This window comes from Helicoverpa zea, chromosome 5 (assembly GCF_022581195.2).
Source record: "Helicoverpa zea isolate HzStark_Cry1AcR chromosome 5, ilHelZeax1.1, whole genome shotgun sequence".
Lineage (NCBI taxonomy): Eukaryota > Metazoa > Arthropoda > Insecta > Lepidoptera > Noctuidae > Helicoverpa > Helicoverpa zea.
The window spans coordinates 13,445,935-13,469,826 of NC_061456.1; the positions used below are offsets into that span (position 1 = coordinate 13,445,935).

General features: G+C 35.7%; 1 protein-coding gene across 1 annotated transcript in view; it reads right to left on the reverse strand.

Annotated features, from left to right (window-relative positions):
* Positions 1–23,892, reverse strand: part of LOC124630355 (serine/threonine-protein kinase STE20-like) — a 118,245-nt gene that overhangs the window by 60,133 nt on the left and 34,220 nt on the right. The gene's annotated exons all lie outside the window — the stretch shown is intronic.

The window sequence follows — 23,892 nt, forward strand, 5'->3', positions numbered from 1 at the left end:
CCATGGGTTTGCCGTGTTATTATAAATCAGATAACGCTTTTTTAAGCAATTTATTTTCTATCAGTTTTTGTTTTCTTTAATGATGCTTTGTGCTTCTGTACACTTCCTTATTAAGATTTCTTTCTTTCAACTTAGCTGTGATTCAGAGGTGCTGTGTTATGACATCGTACAAATGCTAACACTTGTACTTTCATGTTTTCAGATGTAATCATACGAATGCAATCGAGGTGCACTTTTGTTTATTGCTCTCTGCTTGCGCATTTCAAATTCCTATCCGTAAGACTAAAATTCATTTCTGAGCCTAAGACCTCCGACCCGTTACCTTATCTTAGATTACTGCATTCATCTCCCTAGAACCATACAATTTCTGACAGTTAATTTAATTTCAAATACTGCATCAACTTGCCCTCATACCTTTTCAGATATTTGCAATACAAGGAAGAAACCCATAATACTAAAGTGTAGAAACCCAATTATTGCTTGGATAAGGTCAGTTATTCAGTACGAAGTAACTTCGCTACTAGCGAATATTTTGAAACAGGCAATTTCAAGCTATCATGAAGATACAGTTAAAGTCAATGATAGCATGATTGTTGCCACAGAACACATAGCTACAGAAGAACTACTACATTATACCGATGCTAATGTAGATAGATACAAAAAGGTATGTGACAATGCGGAAATGGAACACACAGTTGTACTTATGTCTTTAAGCGTTTACCAATACTGTAATTTCGTTTAGGCCCAGCAATTTGAGATTTCTGTTCGTACCAAATCAATTTGATCCAGATATTCACTATGTGACATAACGTACAGCATTTTTGTAACATGAGGTATAACAACCGTTAGCCATTTTCAAGTTTAGAAAGCCTCTTGGAGTCATTTGCATCAACATCCATTGCCAACACCAATTCAGTTGTCAAGAGTAGCAATTTAGCCAACCTTTGTCATGATCTTTTATTGTTATATTCTTATATCAAAGAAACAATATTAAACATTGTGATAATATCAACAATGAGCTTACTGTTTCGTTTTATAGTCTGACATAACTGTGTTCTACCGAAATGCTATTACGTGATCGGGTTTGCAATTTGATATGATCGCGTGCCACTGCTGTAGTTAGGTATACGTAAACTTTCATCATATTTGTTTCCATACTACTATTAGACTAAACATAAGACAGGTATATTAATGTTGGGAGCACTCGTTGCTTCACTTTGATGGAGTACCTTAGTTGCAGCATTTGACGAAAGGTGATATGTAGGCAGTGGTCTTCTAATAAAAACTTATCAGATTTAGAGTAAGATGATTAATTAGCTAGTGGTTTACTGGCAATTGGGTTATCATTTTTTTGTTCTTCTCTATCATTGTAAATTAATTCATTGATTAAATCAAGCAGAACATACAATGGACAGCAACCAAAATCTATTAAATCATAAAATAAAGAATCTTGCACTGATTCTATTATTATTTTATTGAAAACAGACTTCAAATGCAAAGGCTTAGTACTTTATTACAAAGCTTCGTATCTCAGCCCTACAAAGAGTAATGGCAAACGTGACGACGATACGCGACGAGCTAAAAGGTTTTCTATATGATTTATTGAACGACAATATTGCGTGCACCACTCAATACTGGATCTATAGGAAGACTACTTTCATTCCTGCTTGTACTAGGTGGAATGTGATCATGATTGCAGTGTTATACAACTCTGTATTGACCTATGACAGCAGATTTGAAAACCCTAAGGAACCTAAGGGCTTTTGTAGGTAAGTATAGGTAAGATTTATTGGTTACATCACTCTGTATGAATTCAGTTGTAGGTATCAATACAGGCTTTCAATGACCAAATAATTTATGAGTAGGGATAAGGTTTTGATAGTGAAGCGGAGAAATATCTTGGGAAAGGACTAAAGAATTTGTTTGAAAATAAAACGTTTGGCTGACGCAACTAGAAGGACAAAGATATTATACTTCCATTTACTTTTATAATTCAAAAGTAAAAGGTGTTGCTGTATAAATACCTATAATAATTATTATTTAGGAATGAATTCGAATCCGGTCTATTAACACAAACGTGATCCAATTGAGTACACAAACCATGAGCTCCGTATAGAAACTGCTGACGTATTTCTCCACATGTTTGAATTCAGTTCGAATTCTCAGCTGTTGCAACTGTGGCCCCTTATACTTAAAACACCAAGTAATATTGAGAAAGAGAAATTCATTCAAAATAAAAAGCATATGCTTGAGTTGAGATCCTACAGATATTGGTAGTAAACTTTCAAACGTAAAACTGAATCGGCTTAATGCTAATAACATTGATAAATCATATGTTCACGACTGCATAGTATATTGTGATAATAATAATTATGGAGAGCCTATTTACTTGTACTACCTTGAGCCTCTGAACCTTAAAAGGATCAAAGACGTGACGGCTATCCCATGTATACTTACAAAATCATTTGCCATACACCTTGCGTAAGCGAATTAACTGGCCTTTTGTGGTTCCCTATTAAATTCAATATTTCACAAACTGCGCCCAGCGATCATCACGTAGATCTAACATTTTGTGCGATGGACTGGTTGCATCATAAACCTGTAGGTTTGTGTCTAAGATTATCTGTGAAGCCTTATTGGTGTTGTGGATGAGAAGATGAAACCAGCAGGCTATTTCAAATGGGTCATATCATAATCGTTCAATTTATTTAAAATAGATATATTGTTAGTCTATATCCTTCCAAAAATCTTGCGTTTCTGCCTAGTTTGGAGTAGGTGCAATATGCTTGTTCCATAACAAAATAGCCCGAAGATATCTACTCTAATAAATAATTCTCAGTCATAAAATGTTCCACGTAGTTGATTTTCTACTACTTATCGTAATTTCTACTATCATCATTCATCAGTATGATACCACTTACAGCCTCACCATCAATCCTAACCACGTTGCTAGGATTTCAACACTAACATTTAACGTAATTTGCCACTTTATTGTCGATGTAATAGGGCTTATTATCGCTAATAAATAACAATGAAGAAAATGGCTATTGTGTTTTAACGCCATCGATCATAAGTATGCTTCAAATGGAGTCTAATGGACCTGCTGCAATGAGATACGTCTTGAATAGCGATAAGACGTTGCATTGGAACTATTACTTATGGAGACAGATCAAGGACTTTATGGTTACTTTATGATTCTTATATGGCATGGGAAATAAAACTAATGTGACAAAATATGTAGGAGTCACTTGAAGATAAGATGTGAAATATGAACTGTGAATTCGAATGTTTTCGTTTAGTGTTCCAGTTGCTGATATTTTATTCTACCAACATTCGGCATCTAGATAACAATACCCTTTCTTTAAATGTTATGTATTATGGTGATCTGTTGTCCATATAACTCATCATTATAATACATAACGCTTCATCTATCCTTCATGTTGCACTAGATCTTATCACCAAATAGCTCCATCTCTATGCTTGATTAAAACTCTGCAACATTACTACTGATCATCACACTTCTCTGGATTCATTGCTTTCAACATTACACCATCTACAACAAATCCAGTAGCAACAACAACAAAATGTATTGCACCATTAGATAGCACCATTAGCATGCTATGTTCTCAATATGTAATAACATGTGCGATGTTATTGTCATTCTCTATTACTGTAATGATGGCAGTTGCCGCATCATTGGCCCACTTGATTGACATGTAGCATTCGTTGCGAAATCCCCCTTTTATTGTGAGTTTTTAAATGTTTCATAATGGCTCTTGGCCTTCGGAATTGATAAATGGGATTAGTTAGCACTGTAATCATAACTGAAATGGGCGACGGATTTCGACTAATCGTAGCAAACCTCTGCGGTTTCTTCAATTATGTGAATTGAAAGTTTCTTTCAGTCTTCAAATTGTGTGTTTATGTATATTATTCCAAAATATAATGCCCAATTGAGTTCAATAATTTAAACTCTAAAAAAACATATTCTACATGAATCAAAAGTAATTTATTTCTACGATTTCTTTTAGTTATTATCCACTACTACGGCAAAGGACATGTGCATGTAATATTCAAAAAGTCTATCTACATTCCGTCTGCATTCAATTAGCGAAAATTTTTTCACATTTCAAAGAGTCTCATTACTGACTCATTATACAATTCCAAAAACAAACCAGAAGCCACCTGGTAGATTACTGTCGGCTGCAGACAAGTAAAGGGCCGAAATGCCAGGATCGTGCGCGGGCGCAACGGTACGCGGACTTTCGAACCGCTATTTACTAGCTGTATATCTGCCTGTTTATGTGGAAGTATAAGATGCTTTGATATCTTAGAGTTATGATTTGATGCCATTATGCAGATGACTAGTGTGAATGCAAGACCTTAATCATTTTGGAGACGTGAATATTAAAATCCTAAATTCATACACAATGATGACATTCTTTCCCCTCGCCAGTCATAAAATAAAATACCTGCATAATCCATTCAATTCTTGATTTCTAAACATGTGGTAACTTTTGCAAAACAATATTATATGCAAAACTTGTTTTCGTGAACTTTACTGGCATCGCGGTCAAAATTAATCAAGTCCAACTTCTTTGGTCTTCATATTTAAAACTTGTTTCCGACAATGCAGATGCCATTTAAGAAAAATGCTTCTTGTCGAATGTCACTGTCAATTTCAGAATCAAGGAGAAGTTCGCATTGGCGAAATTATAGGGAACGCAGCTGAATATTATACAAAATGCATTCATTTCAAAGGACATCTCGGATCGGAAACTTTCTCGCAAAGTTACAATATTACGGAGTGGTGTTTTTGATGATTCCCGGAATCTTTATCTTCCAAATAACTGTCGTATATCCTAACCTTGTCGAGATGCTGCAAGTTGGTGTCATAAAACAGTTGGTTCATCTCTGCTTAATAACGTTCTGCTTCGTAAATGTTGTTGGTAACATGATTTTCAGTATGATAATGGACTCAAATTTAAAGAAGCCAGTGTATGGTGAGGGAACTTATTGCGAATACTGTCGGATGGCGAGGCCAGCGAAGAGTTGGCACTGCATGAGGTGCAACGCTTGCATCTTAAAGAGAGATCATCACTGCGCTTTCCTCTCTCGCTGCATCGGACTCAACAACCAGAGATACTTTATCCTATTCCTCGGTCACATCTTGTTATCAATGATCTACGCTACTTATTACAACTACTACTTCGTGACACTGAAGTTTGAAAACGATGGCTGGCTACTATCAGCGTTCCGAATCCTCAATCCTATGATAAGGTTCGTTATACCAGAACCTATGGGCGTCAAGGACTTGTATGTGTTCTACTTATTCTTGAACATGGGTCTAGTTGTTTGGTCTGGTAGCTTGTTCTTCTATCATACTAGAAATATTGTGATGGGAGTGTCCTCTTACGAGTCTAAGTTTCCTGAGCTAATGGACTCTTCGAAGTGGAAGGATAATATGTTAAGAGTATTTGGTACTAGATGGTACCTGGCTATTGTATGGCCAATGTGCGAGAGTCCGTTACCAGATGACGATAAAGACCCTTGATGGGATATTGTATTATATAGGTATAGTTAATTGTAAATATTTATTCACATTAAAGAGTTAAGTTAATTCATGTTATCTTTCTTCAAAGATCCCGTTAACTATTAACCCAATTTCTGCAAATTTTGAACACCAAAACCAGCAGCCAGTACAAAACTGGTAGCTTGATACAATCTTGAGACAACTTACTTCACAGTCCGCATTCTTGGCAGTTTCAAACCTGAAGCGATAGAGATCAGCCAGGATACGATTCTGTTTATCATGATAGGTTCGAATGGCAGTGTTCAGGGTGTTGGGAGCACTCGACCGTTACGTCAGCGATAAAGCGGAGACTGAATGCTAATGTCCAGGAAGTGGGCTTGGCTGTGGAGGTACTATGATAAATGCATGCAGTTAGGAGTGGATACGAATCGTTTGAATGCGTGCTTTAAATAAAAATTTGGTTATACGAGTTTTAACGTCGAAATTAGTTTTAAATCTGGCTACTGAATATTAAGTTTTGAATGTTTTTGTGATCGTATATTTTATTCGATACTAGACCTCGTATATGAGAACTGATTGTCTTTGTTGTTAAAGGTAGGTATCACAATTATTAAAGAGATAAGTTTTAAAAATAACATTGCTGAAAAACTGAAAATTTTATTTTATTCAAATAAACAATAAAATATTTACTTTTAACATTTGTGTCTTATAGAAATCAATTTATAAAACTACTCCCACCTAAAATTAAACAGCAAAACTAACGGTAATTAAAAGCCTAATCAACGAAATACATGGAACTGCACTATAATTCGACGCATGCGCCGTGGCGATGCGCACGCGACGACGCCGGTCACCGTTACGCGGAACCCGTTACCACATACTCCTTTATGTTCGACGTAATGTTCTGATTGGTGGATAAAGATTCAACATAAGACAGTTGATAAAAGACAGTTAGGTTGCAAAGATTAGTGATTTAGATCTCAAATTGTTATCTACCTCTGTTACCAAAAGATTTCAATACCTAAGAGCTTAATTACTGGGGCTGCAAAATTAATAGTAAGTAGTTAAGTCATAATTCGATATAACCATTTTGAGAAATGACACTCCCCCTACTTCCCAAATAGGGTATCTATAATCATTTCAAGAATCCAAGATCGCAATGCGATAGGATATGCGGTAGGTATGAACTTATTGTATACCCCTTTCACAATATTTTCAGCGCTCACTTCATGCTTTACTTTTACATTTTCGTTATGTTAGTGACTCCTCCAATAAAACACACATCTAAATTCATCGCATCTACACAATACACCAAAAATATAGATGTCATCAAATGAACTTCACCTAATTGCTCATTCACGATATGACACAGCAATCAGCCATCTCTTGAACAGAATAGTGCAGTTGCAACACGGTCTGATGACAATCCGTCATCTTTATAGAGAGATCACGCGCCTAATAACGCGGTGTCCTGCGTGAGCGACGAACGCGACGCGACGCGACGCAACACGACGCGACGTAATGCGACGCGATGCTATACGCGACAGATGTCCTACGTGATTTTGGTCATTACTTCTCAAATCATGGAGAAGTTGTGTTACAATTTTGCTTGAAAGTTCATATTTAAAGTACAGACAGCAACAATCTTCCAACTTGTTTGTACTAATAAACGATTTCTTTAATATTTATGTTTTTTTTGTCCCACAACAATCAACGCTTCTGAATAGTTCGCGGTGTCGCGTCTGGTCGCCCTCAAAACAAGTACGCGTTACGTCGCGTCTCGCCGCAGACTGTCACATAGGCCGCATGTAGGGAATTCCTTTGAGTTGATCGCGTTCGTCGCGTTCGCAGCGTCGCGTCGCGTCGCGTTCGTCGCTCACGCAGGACACCGCGTAAGTAGGACGAGGCGAGTGATGATGATGTAGTGGTGATTGTAGATGGGGATATGTTTATGAGTGGTGATTTGGAAGATGTAGGGTAAGAAATGGTTTGGGTAGATATTTGTAAAGTTGATTCACTCGCAGTTTGTTGTTTAAAGGGTTATTCCTTTAAAGCTGAAGGAAATCGAATTCATCAGAAGGATCGGTATTTGAGAATTGGATTCTTTTATAATACACTCCTTGAATCTAGGTTCGATCAGTATATTAAAATACCTATCATCTTGTTGATGCGAGAAAATAAATAAATATAGCTACTATCATGGTGGTCATTACAAGATTACTGATTCATATTCCTTATTCACTAAGTATAATTTATGCTTATCCTATTAATATACCCATGTACTCAATCGAAGTCTGTACGAACTAAATATTTTCTGACAGCGCATGAGTAATCAAGATTATCAACTTTAAAGCTCACTTAAGCCTAAGTAGGTACAACATATACTTGAGAAAAACCAGCCAATAATCCGAACACACCTCATTACATACAGGATAGAAATCGCACGGAAACATTCAATATTATCGTACTCGAATCAACCGCAGCACAACTTTATAACGAAGTCTATAAAATGACTCATTGTACATTATCACCGTACAAATGTATGCGATCGGCGTCTTGTGCGACCGCAGCTGTAAGTTTGTCAACAGTTATGATATTGCTGCCTGCTTTCGCTTCGGCTCATGTAATTTATGCACTATAATATTATGTATGAACATGTGTTAAATAACATGGAAGGCTCGATTTTCTAATTTTATTGCAGTTATCAACCACCTGGCTTAGGTAGTAGGAACAACTTCTATCTAAATGAAACCAAAGGATGATAGTTCAACAAATAGCCTTTGGCAGGTTCCTAAGCCATTGGTATATTGTCTGAATGAAAACTGGTCAGTCTGTCATTAGTAGGCGGAGAGTCGAACCTGTTATAACTTATGCTCTATCACGATTCCAATAAATATTATACGATGCATTCTGTTGATTTCTCAGCCCCATTCACGCCTATGTGTTTCTGTAAGTTTATGATTTTATTTCACCTGTAGAGGTTGTCATGCTTACAAGACTCGGTCAGGACAATCTAATTAGGTATGAAAGGGAAATGAAAATACAAACATTAGACTAATGGACCTAAGAGAGGCAAATGAAGATGAAAATAATGAAGGCCCTTTCTAATACTTACTAAGGTGAAGTTATAATGAGTCTTAATAGGAAAGAGTTAAATACCTATAAAAAGCGTGTTTACGGCAAAATGATTGCAGGCAGCTCCAATGATGATGATGGTTAGAAAAGAAATGCAGAAGCAGTAGATAAAAGCGTCAATGAGAGCTAGGAAAGTAGTGAATGTAAAAATGATAGTTGAGAAAAATTAAAGAATTACTATAATGGTAATGCACATGACAACACACGATGTAAGTACAAGACGAAATAAACAAACAAACTTGTTCAAACACATCTAGAATCCGGGGTTAATGAGAACTGCTCTTGACACTCAAAAACACATCTTTGCACAAAACCAAATTGTACGTAATAACCACGTTTTTGCAGCACGATTTTGAGCAAAAGTTCAAAGGGCTAGTGAAGGGAGTGTTCAAGGAAAAACGAACGGTAACTCGTTGTTAGAACTTAATGTAATATGTGATAATAAAACGGAACCGCAATTAGTATGTTATCGTGAATTATATGTTCTGTTATGTTTTATGACAGGTATTGAATTGGTGTGATTTTGTGAACGTGTTAGTTAGTGGTCACACGGACTAAATTATCGTTTAAAGTTTGACCTACAAACTGTTTAAAGTTTTATAGTTTATGGTGTTATGGTTGAATTGTGCAAATGTTAACAGGAAAACGAGTTAGAATAATCAAGCTGTGAACGTTTTGTGGAAAGTTAGGCTTACAACACTACCTACTATTTAAATCAACACAAAAAACTAAATTGAGCATGGAATAAAAAAGAGACTAGATATATCTGGCGTAACTCTGTTGCTTAGCAGGAAAAAGTTCTTCAAAAATTGAGTTCCAAATAACAACATTCAACAAATCAATGAACATTTCTCAGATAAAACTCATTGATAATACATATTTGTGACGTCACTACTATCCTCCGATTGTACTGTCTGCGGCCAGTCGATCGATTTCGACAGCCATTATGAAACAATCGATTTCCGATCAACAATAGATCGAGCGATTATGTCAGCGAGATGAGTTTTTGATTCGATACAAATCGTCTGTCAAAATGTCTGTTAGATAACTTGTCTTTTTCGTGCAAAGATTTGTACGACCTAGTAATTTTGTAATAAAGCGTAACGCAGTAATTTGAAAAAAAAATTTTTTCCCAAAAAGTTTCGAAAACAGGAATCTGATGCGGCCAGTTTGCATCAGTTCTTATTTCACTTTTTTCACAAGAAACGAGTTGAATAAGTTTGGAATCGTGAACTATCATTAACGCAACACTATTGGTTGGATTGCCAATGATTAACTAGAGTAAAAACTGTTGCTTCTTTAATAGAAAGGTGAAGAAAATATTTCTTACGGTTTATCCTCCATGTAGGTATGGAAAGAACCCTTACCACTACTTAGTAAGTCTAATATTTGTGATGTAACTGCTGCTTACCTGAAAATAATCAAAAACTACTATTAGGTTTTTGAACCAACGTACAAATCAGATAGATAAGAGGGACACTCGACAAACCGATTGAAAAATTCGTTCCGATATCGTAAGTGGACTAAGTACTGCTTCAATTCGAAAACTAATAACTTGCGACCGATCAAAATTCGATGCTTCAATGCGAAAAAAAGTCGTGGTGGCCTAGTGGGCAAAGAACCAACCTCTCGAGTGTGAGGGCGCGGGTTCGAATCCAGGTCAGGCAAGTACCAATGCAACTTTTCTAAGTTTGTATGTACTTTCTAAGTATATCTTAGACACCAATGGCTGATAAAAAGGTGAAGGAAAACATCTTGGGGAAACCTGGACTATATAGTCTGAAATCACCAACCCGCATTGAGCAAGCGTGGTGATTAATGCTCAATCCTTCTCCCTGTGAGAGGAGGCCGCAGACCAGCAGTGGGGCGATAAAAAGGCTGTAACTGTAACTGTAACTGATCAAAATTAACTTTCGCAAATCACCTGTACCTTGAAAATTGACCAGATTTCAGACCTCAAGTTTCATAATGCGACAACCGGAAAATACCGGTAATACACCTAAACGAAAACCGTAAAACTATTCCTTCCAAATTAAATATTATGAAATCTAATCAGATTTTTACAATAACTTGAGTGGCGTTTAAAATAAAGTAGTTTACGTAAGCACTCTGTGGGAACGAATTTTCATCGAAAATAGAATTAATATTTTCTTATAGATAACAACATAATGGGACAATTGACAAAATTGTGGGCAAACTCCGCGGAGTCGGCCTTAATAGTTCAATGAAGCGAAAGAATTTCATTGATTGATCATCTGTGACTGTTTTTCTGTTATTGCTTTTAGAAGTTTGCGATTGCTATCATCATCATCATCATCAGCCTCCACTCTCTCATCTCCTCGCAGTCCACTGCTGGACATAGGCCTCTCCAAGTGCACGCCACTGAGATCGATTTTCAATCGATTGCTATATTAATTTTATAGTATACATATCGGGTGTGTCGTTCATAATCACATTAAATGAAATGCGTTAATATACTGGTTAATATATGTCCATTAACACAAAGATAAAAGAAAAATACGTAAAAATAAAAAAATGATTTTTTCAAACAAACTAAATGGAATAAAAATGTGCAAAAATTAGAACACCATATAAAAGTAATTCATTACAAACAACTGAAATTCTCCCTTGAAAACTGACAGCTGTCAAGTGATCAAAACATACGATACTCCTAACTTTATCTCTGCTTTACACATGATGTTGTGAATTATAAAAACGAAAAATGACTCCTGTGGTTAAACCACTGAATGGATTAGGTTATTTTTTTTACAATTCGCCATAGAATATCATAAAGTATATGCGATATGTAATGTGATTGTGAACGACACACCCGATATATTTTACGGTACGTGGTGAACACCACTGGACCTGGACTTAGAGCTATGATTAAAGTCAGCATGGGTGACGCCAGAGGCGGAATCTAGTCTCATATTTTAAAATTACTATGTAGTAGATACCTATAGCTGCATAGTAGTGTGATGTAAATGTAAATAAGTTTCAGCATACAATTACAAGAAAATTAAACTAGGTTTTGAGTTTAATTTTCTTGGAGACGCAGACAGAATTAAATTTTTGGCACATTTAAACTAAAACTGCAATCATGAGCATCTTAATTAAATTTCATAATTGCAACTAAACATTTGTACAATTAAGGTAATTATTCGTCATTATCCAACTCAATGACAGTTTTAATTACATGATTAGTAAGTTAGCTCAAAATTCTAGGAGCTGAATTAATTATATCACAGACTTGCGCTAATCTAACATTTACTGAATTACTAAAAGTGACCTACCTCAAGTAATGAATATTTACTTTTTCGAGGTAGACATAGGATTTGAGAAAACCGTCTTACTCTCTTTTTGGGATACCAAAAGTAATAAAAAGCGAAAAAAAAAAGTTTTCAAGAAAACATGCCTGGTTATTTGTTGAGTCAAGATATACTTACACAGGCCCGCCGTAAGCGGGCGTGCAGCGCGTGCACAGCACGCGGGCGGCACGTCCTAGGGGGCGGCAAATCTAGCGAGTTATCACGTAATATTTAAAAAATACAATATCTTTTTACTTATGATTTGATTTCAATATTTCCGAACACAGCAATAGCGCTAAGAACTTACTTACACTGCCAGTTTCAGTTAGGTACATCTGTTAAAAGGACATTTTCAAAATAAAAGATTCTTAACCAGTGGCGTAGCGCGCGGCAAATGCTATTTAGGGGGCGGCAAAATTAAACCAATAAAATTTCGGAAAAAGCCGCCCTAGCTTTGGTCGTCTCCTATCAATTTTGACTGTTTCACCCTTTGCATCCCCAAAAAAATTCGCGCTCGCTGCGCTCGCGGCTCCATGTCAGATTTCGCATTTTATCTTAGTTTAATTGTTGAGGCATTCAATTCCGAAAAAATATTTTTCGCGCACGTCCGTTATGGCTTTTTATGATATGTTTACTTCAAGAAAACTCTAAGGAAAAAATCGCGCTCGCTTCGCTCGCGGCTTTTGCACTTCACTTCTGTGCATGTCTTACTTTTTGACTTTGCTTTGTTAATTTACAGTGGTTTTTATTTGTTTTGTGTCCTTAGACTAAAAAATTTTCGCGCTCGCTCCGCTCGCGCTTCCTTACATATGGCATGTGTCTTATAAGTTGACTTTTCAACGGGAAACCCACCAAATAGCATATTTTACTGAATTTAAACATTGTTATAGATATTTAAGTGCGTTAGTTTAAGTTAATCACAATCTTTCAATACATAGAGGCCACTTGGGTAATGATTGCACTGCATTGATGCCCTAAGCAATTTTTTAGTTTGCTTATGGGCTAACCCAGGACTGCTTAGGTTACCTACTCTGAACATTTCAAGTACTTAAATAAAAAGTTATGTGTAATGTATGTTATGTATTGCAATAGTTATTTATCCAAAAGTAGGTGGGTTTTCTGCAATCAGAGCGGTGCATGTACATATTTTTTTCTGTTGGACTGTAACATGGATATGAATGGGCGGAGGGGGGGGGGGGGTCCGGACCCCCTGTATCCGCCATATTTTTTGACAAAACGTATGTAGTCGTAGGGCGGCATAATCAGTTTTGCACGCGGGCGAACAAACAGCTAGCGGCGGGCCTGTAAGTACAGGCCCGCCGCTAGCTGTTTGTTGTTTGTGTAAGTACACACCTTAGTATGTGGTTAAATAAAAATACAGTTAGGGAAAATAACAATATTAAAATAGTTCTCAACATTGAAAAACCCAAGCTTTATATGCTACGACAGATATAATAAAAATATCAATCAGTCAAATCATTACATAAGTTTTTGTGATATCAATTCTATTATCGTTAATTCAATAAGCCACGAGGGTCAGACTCGATAGCCGTGAATATTTTTTTTGTGTTTATTAACTTTGACAATGAACATAAATAATGGCCGATACCTGCATAAAATAAAAACAATCCATTCGGAATAAAAGCACTGGATCATAAGAAGTAGATGAGATAAATTAGATAGGTAAGGTTCTGTCTGTTGAAAGAGCTAACTTCAAAGATACAAACAAAGTTATTTGACAATGCCTATGTGTAAGTACAGTAGGTACAGTAGAACAATTTCTAAATGACTGCACTCATGTAGCATTTAATTAACGTTACTAAATTCTATTCATACTTGTAAAAAGGAAAGAAAGTAGATATAAAAATTTCATCAACCTTTTTAAAACATCCGCAACCAAAACTGAAAGTACGCAATATCCTTATTATTCTCCAGTCTTATTCATCAACCTTTTTATTTCTTTACAAACCCAGCCTTGCTTTGTTCACAACAAAATTAATTATAGTGACGCAACGGTTTTCACTAACGTGGATTATGTTAATACTGATTATAATGTTAACGTTAATTATGATAAATAATGTAAACGGGTCATCTTGGCTGCAGTACTAATTGAATTGAATGCAATCGTTGAAGCTTATATGGCACTGTTGTGACGTAGAGGACCTTATGTGTCAAAAGACGCTGCATATTGATGGTGGATTTAATATGGGACAACTTGTTTGGTGGTTATAGAATTATAATGAGGTCTATTTTGAAGGACCAAACCTTGAAACTTGAAGCAAGTTTTAAAATACACAAGAGTCCATTAAACACGATGTTAGCACTTTCAGAATAAAAAAATCTGGTATCTTCATGTAAGTCTTGTTGCTATGAGTAAACAAAAAACCTATGAACCATCTACCAGGTAATTACCTTTCTAACAAAAAACCTATTTTTCACAAAATCATTTTCTGAACCAACACATTACGGACACAAAAAGCTACTCCACCAAAATTCGTCGAAATCAAAAATGCAAACGAGCCGTGTCGAAAATGACATCAAACACACTACCGAATTGACAATAACACAATAGATTACGTAAGTTTAACCTGATACCGTAACTAGGCCTGGTCAAGCCGATGGTCGGTAACCAACCGTGACCGAACGGTAAAGGAATGATGCTGCAGGTTTAGTACTGATCGGTTAAAATGTATGAAGCGGAACGAGCAAGGTTGATGCAGAAATAGATTGAGGAATGGGAGACGTTGCTTTAAAGTATTTTGATGTAATTGCGATATGGTCTAATGGAGATGGTCTTGATATAGGTGGTCGTGTTGATTAATGGTAAACTATTTTCAAGCTTGATTGACCCCACGCGGTGTAGTCATTTTAACTTTTTGCAAATAGGAGCACATTAATGGAAATGTAATTAATCATGGACTACCCACACCACAATCAAAGGTGTAATGCAATTAATACCCTATGAATCATGAATGATTGAATTGAGGACCGGTTATACAATTTGCAAAGCGGGGAAATGTCAAATGTGGGGATTCTGATTATTCAACCAATCAATTAGTCAACTTGCAATTTTGAATAGATTTTTCCCAACATATTAATTAGACTAATACTTTGTAATTAATTTCAATAATGTACAATATGTGTACTAGGTATGTTCAACACTGTTCTAGGATTGAGCTAACTTATAATTGCCCTGTCCAGTAAAATCAATTGAATCTGTTGAATAATAGATGGTCACAAACAACTCAACAGCGTTGGACTCATGTTTGGCAAAACTCAAACCAAGGAAATCAATACTGTTAACGTTGATCACGCACCGAAGGTATTTGGCGTGCATCCATGCACTCATATGTAATGCCTGATGCAGCTGCCTGAACTTCCTGCAGCCTTCCATTGAAATAATCATGATTAGAATCTGTTTGCTGAGGTAAAATTCCCTAAGTGTTTTTTTTATTTGCAAGCGTTATTTTATTATGATGTGCTAAGCACGCAAATAAAAGACTTGACACACCATATAGTTTCTTATAATGAGTTATAAATCCGTGTAAATGCTTGATCAGCATTGCCCATACCATTTGCAATGAAAACTTAAAATTCAAATGCCTACCTAAAAATATAGGACACAGAGTGCTAAGTATTTTCCAAAACCGTATTTAAAAAACTGTTCATAGATCTTACCTATTCATTCTTCAAACCCCTTAACTATGACATTATCATCAACATCGATACAATGATAGGCGTGTATGAATCACTCAAGCACATACTCACAGTCGTTAAGTAGAATTTTCGCTAATTATACATTCAGAGTTAACAAATCGTTATACAACGCGGAAGTATTGGGTCGTGACGGCTGTTCGTGACTCCAATGAGTGTCATAGCTAGTTTATATGGAACGCCCAGACCCGTCCCCTGGAGTCCTAGTGATTGGAATTAACCTGTGATTTATGCTCAATACTCAATCCTTTATTAGCATTCCATATGTTACATTATAGGTGGTACATTATAGTTTTAGATACAATATGGACCCAATAGGGCACAGCTTAAAGTAGTTGGAGAAGTTTAACAGTAGCTTAATACTAAATTATAATTATACTTAATAACATAATATTAATTAGTGTACATGTGAGTGTCGGTGTGAGTGGGTGTGTGAGTTTGTGTGTATGTGTGTGTGTGTGTTTATGTTGTGTCTTATATGCGTGTACTTTTTATATAGTTTTTATTTTTTAAAGGATTTGTCTTCCATGTATTCTTTTATTGTATAGTAACATTTGTCATTGAGGAATTGCTTTAATTTCTTTATAAATATTGTGGTTTTAGGTTCATCTTTTATGTTCTTTGGTAGATTGTTATATACTTTGATGGAGCTTACTAACGGACCGGAAGAGTGTATTTTAAGTCTGGATGTAGGTAAATTTAATCTATTTTTATGCCTTAAGTTATGTTTACTTTGGATTTCTTCGCGAGTTTTATAAAATTCTGGATATTTTCGGACAAATTTGCAAATTTCTAAAATATATAGACAAGGAAGTGTTAATATTTTGTGTTTCTGAAAATGAGGTTTACAGCTGTCTAATTGATCTATATTTGTTAATATACGGATGAGTTTCTTTTGTAGGGTAAATATGGTATGTGAATCAGTGCTGTTCCCCCAGAGTATGACGCCATAGCTGAGCCACGCTTGGGCGTATGCATAATAGGCGACGAGTGCCGTTTGGAAGTTGGTGGTTCTCTTTATTTCGCGTAAGGCGTATGCGAATTTTGAAAGTTTAGCTCTAATCTTTTGAATATGAGATTTCCAGTTTGATTGATTTGATTAATTTTTAATTTTAATTTTTGATTGATTTGGTTTTGGTTTGATTAAACATTATAGTAGATATATCTATGATATACAAATTGCATGTCAATCAAGTACACCTGTACATGATTCTATTGTTTCTTTGAACGATAGACTAGCTTCTTATGTGGTTGTGTGTCCATTTGCGTGAGAATTTATCAAGCTTGATCGGGATTCTGGCGCTAATCAATGAGAGCCTGCGGTAATGGGAAAAGTCGTAAATAAACAAACCAAGTTTAAAATGTAATGTATTCTAATCGCATATAGCTAACGTAACAGCCTATGTAAGGACAGTATTGTTTAAGATTGTGATCTCCGTCACGTTGGTAATCCCTGAAGGTAGAACGTTAAAGGTTTGCAAAGGACAACTACACACATACATCCTTTTCTGATTATAAAGTTCGAATTTGTCAATGTTTCCTTGAGGCATAGTGAAGCATTCAACTCACATCACAAAAGAGTCAGCCTAATTCAGACCAACTGTAGCAGAAGTAGCTTGACGTTAAGTTAATCGATCTAACCCTGCAGCACTTCATGTCATGTTATCCATAAGAACCTTATCGTTAAACTCATTAACATAAGGAACCACATTATTTATTTCCTTAAATTGTTTAATCTCGACATCCTAAGGCACGGTTCCTAAATCAAAATCAGCATTCCATTCATAAAATAAGATCATAATAACTTAAACGCTTGAGGCAACGCTAAAGAATTGCTTGATATATTATTTGGACGTATTATAATGCAGGGGCGTTTTAATTGCTTCTTTATTATTAAAAATAATCGTTTGTATTATACATTTTTTGCGACGAAACAATTAAGTCATGGTACCATGTAACTCGTATGTGGGTGATATTTGTTTTCAATGCCATGGACAGAAAAAATCTATGGAATTATTTCAATGGAGACTCCGCCAAAGATGATATGATAAAATATTAATTCGGTTTTTTGAACCAGGAAGGATTAAGACTGATGTTGGGCTATTGTGTTACTTGACGTTTATAATTGTCTTTCATAAAGCTTAAATCAAAGATGAATCGAAGACTGAACAAATAATAATTTAAACTCTTATTCAGTTTGGTCCAAATAAAAAACTTGTGCTGAAGTTTGTACAAATAATCTTCTGCTAATTCCCTTTGACTTACACAGACTTAACAACGATATACATAGTTACAACAGTTTAAATAGATACATAAAGCACTTTCAAATAAATGTCAACGGCGACTTGTAATTTTCTATTCATATCCTTTGTGTCGGATACATGGCATTTGACGTAAAGTTTCCACAACTGTGTTCAGACGAAGCAAACCAATGATTATGTCTCACTTGACAAGTAAATTAAAGCACGTGCGATTCAGATGACATACCACACGTTGTTAAAGCACGTGCTATATTTACAATTTCAGCTGGTTACACAACTCCAAAAGTTTAGGTGAATCGAGTGAAGAGGTACCTATAATTAAAAAAAACTACCTAAATATAAAAGAAGAAGCAAGACTACATTTATTTACTAAGTTTAGTTGTCTTCTTTAGGTATAGACTCGGTCCTCTTTGAATCGTATCGATTCATTGATACATCTTATTAGTCTACTGTATGAGAGATGTGACTCCAAAAATAATACGATAACCTTTTTCTGCAACAGTAGATGAGTGTATTCAATACATCTGAACCTGGTATTACTTAGAAAAAATCATAAGCCACATGTTAAAAACGTGTTAAAGAAAAAAGCATAGAGATGCTCCAACACACATAGGTACCTAAGTACTATAAGATCATTAAATAAATTGAAGGTACAAAAACTATTGATCAGCTCTTGATGGCTTACCGTCATGAACATCACGACGCGAAATAAAAACATGATTTAACATGTGTTAAAACACGTGTCTTGAAAAGTAAGGATGTTAAAGTAATACTACTTTTTATGATTTTATTGCAGATTAATAATAAAACACAAGAAGCTAAAGAAGCAATGCGTAAAACTAGCAAAACCGATATTGTTTAGCAAACCTTCAAAATGTTACCACATAGGTTGCTGTCGCTAGTCTGGCAATAGCAGTAGTACCTATAATAGGACCATAAGTGAACCTATCTATATTCATGATGGCAATTTCCTACAAGCTACCCAAAACTAAGTGCTGCCACAGATTAGACAAATAGAAGAAGTAAAGTAGATTTGACTAGGAAAAGAAATAGCAATTAACTATTATTGAAACTGCTCGATTCTTGTATTGTAAAACATACGCCTAGAATATAAACAAGTACGATGATTGAAGACGCATCAGAATCATGAGCGTTGAAATACCTACCTCTGATAAGATCACATTAAGGAAACTACATTATACATACCATTCAAATCTATCAAAAAACGTTTTGACATTTCAAAGTATACCCCTGACAAAAACTACAACCAAATGATTTCTCGGAACGATCCTTTGGCAACTTAGGCTGATGTAAAGGCTAAAAATATAAATGTCTATATGTTTGGGATGGATCTCATACATTGCTCTTTTGGATTTATCGAAGCTGTCCCTTGTATTTTTCAATAACTAAGGACCAGCATTTTGCCTAAAGGATCTTCATCAACGACCTATGTCTGCCAAAAAAATTAAGATTCCATTCTACGCGTGTCTTTGGCTACTGATTTAATTCTGCGGGTACCTGTCTCTAGTGTGCTCTATGCCAAATATTCAGCCAGCATCAAACACCAAAAAAATAATTCGCAACGTTTGTCACACAAGCTGAAGTTGAGAGCAAACTTAATGATCTCCTAGCGTGATGCTCAAACGACTGTAAAAACATTTCTATTGTAAGATACCGGCAGATTTGTTGCTTGATTGATGGCATTATTAAGGATACGCTCATTAGCTGTCAATGCGCTCAGCTAGTTGAAAAAGATTGATAAATGAGGTTTGTTAATATCGGCTCATCTCTGTTATATTTACATTTTATAATTCTTTATTCATTTAATCCAAAATACATTTTAAAACCGTTTGCTAAGAAATTATTATAAGTACCTAATCGTTTTTTAGAACTTTGAACTCGAAATTCAGCAAAAAGTATTTTAACTAAGCAATTTGAGCGACTTGGACTGTGAAGAGAATTAGTGTTCACGTTGCTTGAAGATGCGCTCAATACAGTTAAAAAACGGAAATGTAAATTACATCTAATTTACATCTACTGCTACTACCGACTCTGCTGCTGTCAAAGCGACAATACTAAATTTTAAAGTACTTTTAATATTTCAATATCAGACAGTGTAACAATACAATCCAGCAAACGAAAGTTTAACATCAGCAATCGATTCTAACATCCGTATTCAATTCAAATGATCCGTAGAAAATCGATAAATTACACCTGCTCTTGAACAAAAACATAGACGAATCGTCCCCAAGAGTGCAACGTTTGAGCAGAACTAAATGTCACTTCTTCTGGTATCAATGTTGAATATTCGTTTTGAAATGAAAAAGCGAAAGTAACTGGCTTACGGAGTGTGGGGTAAAGTAATATGCATAATATTAGCATACCGAACGGACGGACGAACACCTCTGACGTCATGTCAACTCATAACATAGTATTAAGTGCGTTGAACGATCGAAATATTTTGAAATCGATGAGAAATATGAACAAAATTAAATTGAGAGTAGAACAATACAATCTGTTGATTTGCATCCGTGCCATATTCAAGGACGTAATTATGCTAATGATTCTCGACCCAAATCAATAAAAAATTGGTACGTAATTTTTTTCTTTAATATTTTTTCGTAAATGTCATCTAGCCTTATTTAAACTTGGCGCGTATGTTACTGGCCTTAAAACCGTGCTGCACCCTCACACAAACGCAAACACAAAGCATACGCAACGATCACTCATAAATTTCATTCATAAAATTGGATTACTTCGGAAATACTACGACATTACAATGACAAAAAAAGCAGTGCATATTAGTTATTTTCCATCTACTGTAATTCCAATCGATTATTTACGTACTGTATGTCCTCCTCCTGAACTATGGCACAAATGCAAATCAACACCTTGTATAATAAAATGATGAGAAGGATTTTCTTAAACCGTGAAAAAATTAAATGTGATTAGAATTGACGCATTGTGTGTCATTCAAAACGAGTTTCCCTTCCCCCAGGTTTTGAATACCTAATTCAACATAAGGCACCAAGGTACGAGTTATTCCCAATTTGTCATTAGTACCGATTGGTCACCAACTATTTTTTCCATATACCAAATCCCAATTGGTCATTCGAGCAAAATAAATAATTTAATATTTAAATTTTGAGTTCCGATTCGTCACCCGCATAAAATTTCACGTATCAGAGTACCGTCAGAAATAAAAGTGTTAGAAGAAATTTTACATGAAAAACTTCGATGTAGGTAAAGGTATAGCTCTCATATAAATATAATAAAATTTACATTAAAACACAGGTGAAGACAACATGGGCATTTTATAAACCCGATAATGTGACTCGATACTTTTTGTGCCGGTAACAAAAGTACCAGGGGCCCATAACTAGCAAAGAGATTGTATCATTGTATACATAAAAATGATGAATGATTTTTTAAATTGGTATGTTTATCTACAATTAGGAAAAAAACGTAAAATCCTGACACTCTTGACTGCTATACTCCTGTAAGTTATGCGGTCCTAGTACACGGTGGGCAGTTCCATGGACACTCGTTGATTGGTATATTACTCATCTGATTTATGCGATCCTGGTATTTTGGTTTTGGCCGTGCGGTGTGTGACGCCGTTGAAATCGCGATTTTATTAATAGCGTCTTGCCATGTTCGGAAAAAACATAACCAAAATAAATAAAAAAAAAACATATTACAATATTGTAAAGCTTATCTTGTTGACAGTACTTTTTACAAAATAAAGTACGGATGACCAATTGGGACTAAGCAAAATAAAATATTTTATTGAATGACCAACTGGGACACGTTTTTTATGGATGCCAAATCACTAAAATGACGAATCGGGCATAACTCCAAGGTACACCTTAGGGTCGAAAAACAAAAAGGTGAAAGAACTCCAAGGTTATGAAGATTCGAATCAGGTTTTAAGTAGAAATTAAAACGCATTAAACCTTTTTATCATATATTTACTGGATATCTTGTAAAAATCAAATAAGTAATGCACTCGGTTCCACTGCAGAAAATGCTGTAGATATAACTACTTACAAAAAAGTTTTAATAATTTTTATTAGTACAATTATGCATTTGTTTCTGGATAATGAAACCATAAATAACGTTTAATTAATTCTAAGTACCTATAAGAAAAAAAGTATGTTTATTTTAATAACCTTGAGTTATCAAAATAAATTTAGTTCGGTTTATTAGCAAATTATCAAGTTTTTGCAACACAGTTTAACAATCTCCAAACATTCTTACTATACAGTGTGTCGATAACAATACTACAATAAAATAAAACGCGTACAAAGTAAGTTCTTAACATATATTATCTTTATTATCAGTCACTTTATGGAATCACATAGGCAGACATGATACAGACAGTTTGTATAGGTACTTAGTCATTAAATTTTACGTCGCACCCGGTTACCTTTAGCTCGAATGCACAAACTGCACTGTTGTAAAACTTTATTCCTAACGTTGGATAACAGTTCTCCATCCTCAGACATTTTTTGTAAGTTACTAAAAGAAGATGTTATTCTACCTTTCAATTCATCGACCGTTTTAACAGGTTTTGAGTACACTTCCTTTTTAATATGACCCCACAAGAAGAACTCTATTGGTGTGAGGTCGTAAGATCTAGCTGGCCACCGAATTGGTCCATAACGGCCAATCCACTGCTGACCGAACATTTCCGACAAACGCTCCCTTGCAGGCACCACCGAGTGTGCTGGCGTTCCATCAAGTTGGTACCACAGCTGCTTGTATGCATCTAGCGAAATCTCCTTCACATAGTCCGAAACGGGTCCGTTCAGAAGCTCTAAAAACTTTTCACCATTTAAATTTCCATCAATGAAAACTGGACCAATTATCGTATTTCTATGAATGCCGGCCCAAACGTTGGCAACAAATCTGGGCGTTAGCGAAGTCTCCTCTTCTAGTTGCGGATCCACCTCGTTCCAAAAGCGAAGACTTTGTTTGCTCCATAAGCGATTTTTGGTACAAATGCTTTCACCCGTCCACATCACGTTAAACAAGAATTCCGGATTCTCCAACTGTTTGGTGTGAAGCCAGCGACAGAAGTTTTCCCTGATTGGTTTGTCGTGAGGTAATAAGTCTTGCCCTTTCTTAACTTTGTTCGGTTTCTTTTCGTTCCGTTTCAGAACATTTGAAATAGTTTTGTGGGGAAGACGAAAATGTAAACCTGCCTTACGCAAACTACACGTTGGGTTGCGTTCAAAATACTTCAAAATTTATTCCTCTCGGATCACGTTCACACGTGATGGAGGAGCACTATCAATACTACCAATTTGCGGGACTATGGATTTGTTTTCTCGCAGCCTCTGGACAGCATTGAAAATAGTGCGCACGTCGGCTGGACATTTTCGGGTGTCCCCGTACCTCTCACGGTAGGTTCTTAGAGCCAAAGCGCCGTTACATTGACATTCCCCGTAAATTAACACCATGTCCGTGTACTCCGAAGCTGTGTAATTGTAACGCGGCATTTTAGGAAACTAAAACAAATCCAATATCGCACAATACCGTGGACATGTATTCACTGAAACACGAGCGGCGGTGGAATATCATAACAGCGCATAACAAAATGTTTGTAAACAGCACACAAGCGTTTACGTGAAGCGTCACGGGATAACACCAACACCTGCCCGGCTCTGGCCTTCTCCTGTTTAAAATGAAGAAAATAACGAAACTACTTTCATCTCTTTCGCACTAACTAATTTTTACATTAAAACGAGTGCGAAAAATATCTGCACGTGCTATTTTCTAATCTAACAATGATAACACGCTTTGTGACCCTTACTGCTCAGACTTAAGGTGTAATTTAAATTGGATCAAATAAAATAATAATTTGGCGAATGTTTTGAAGGAGCGAGCTGGCAACGTGTCGTTTTTGGGGACAGTCGTCAAATGATAAGTGAAAAAT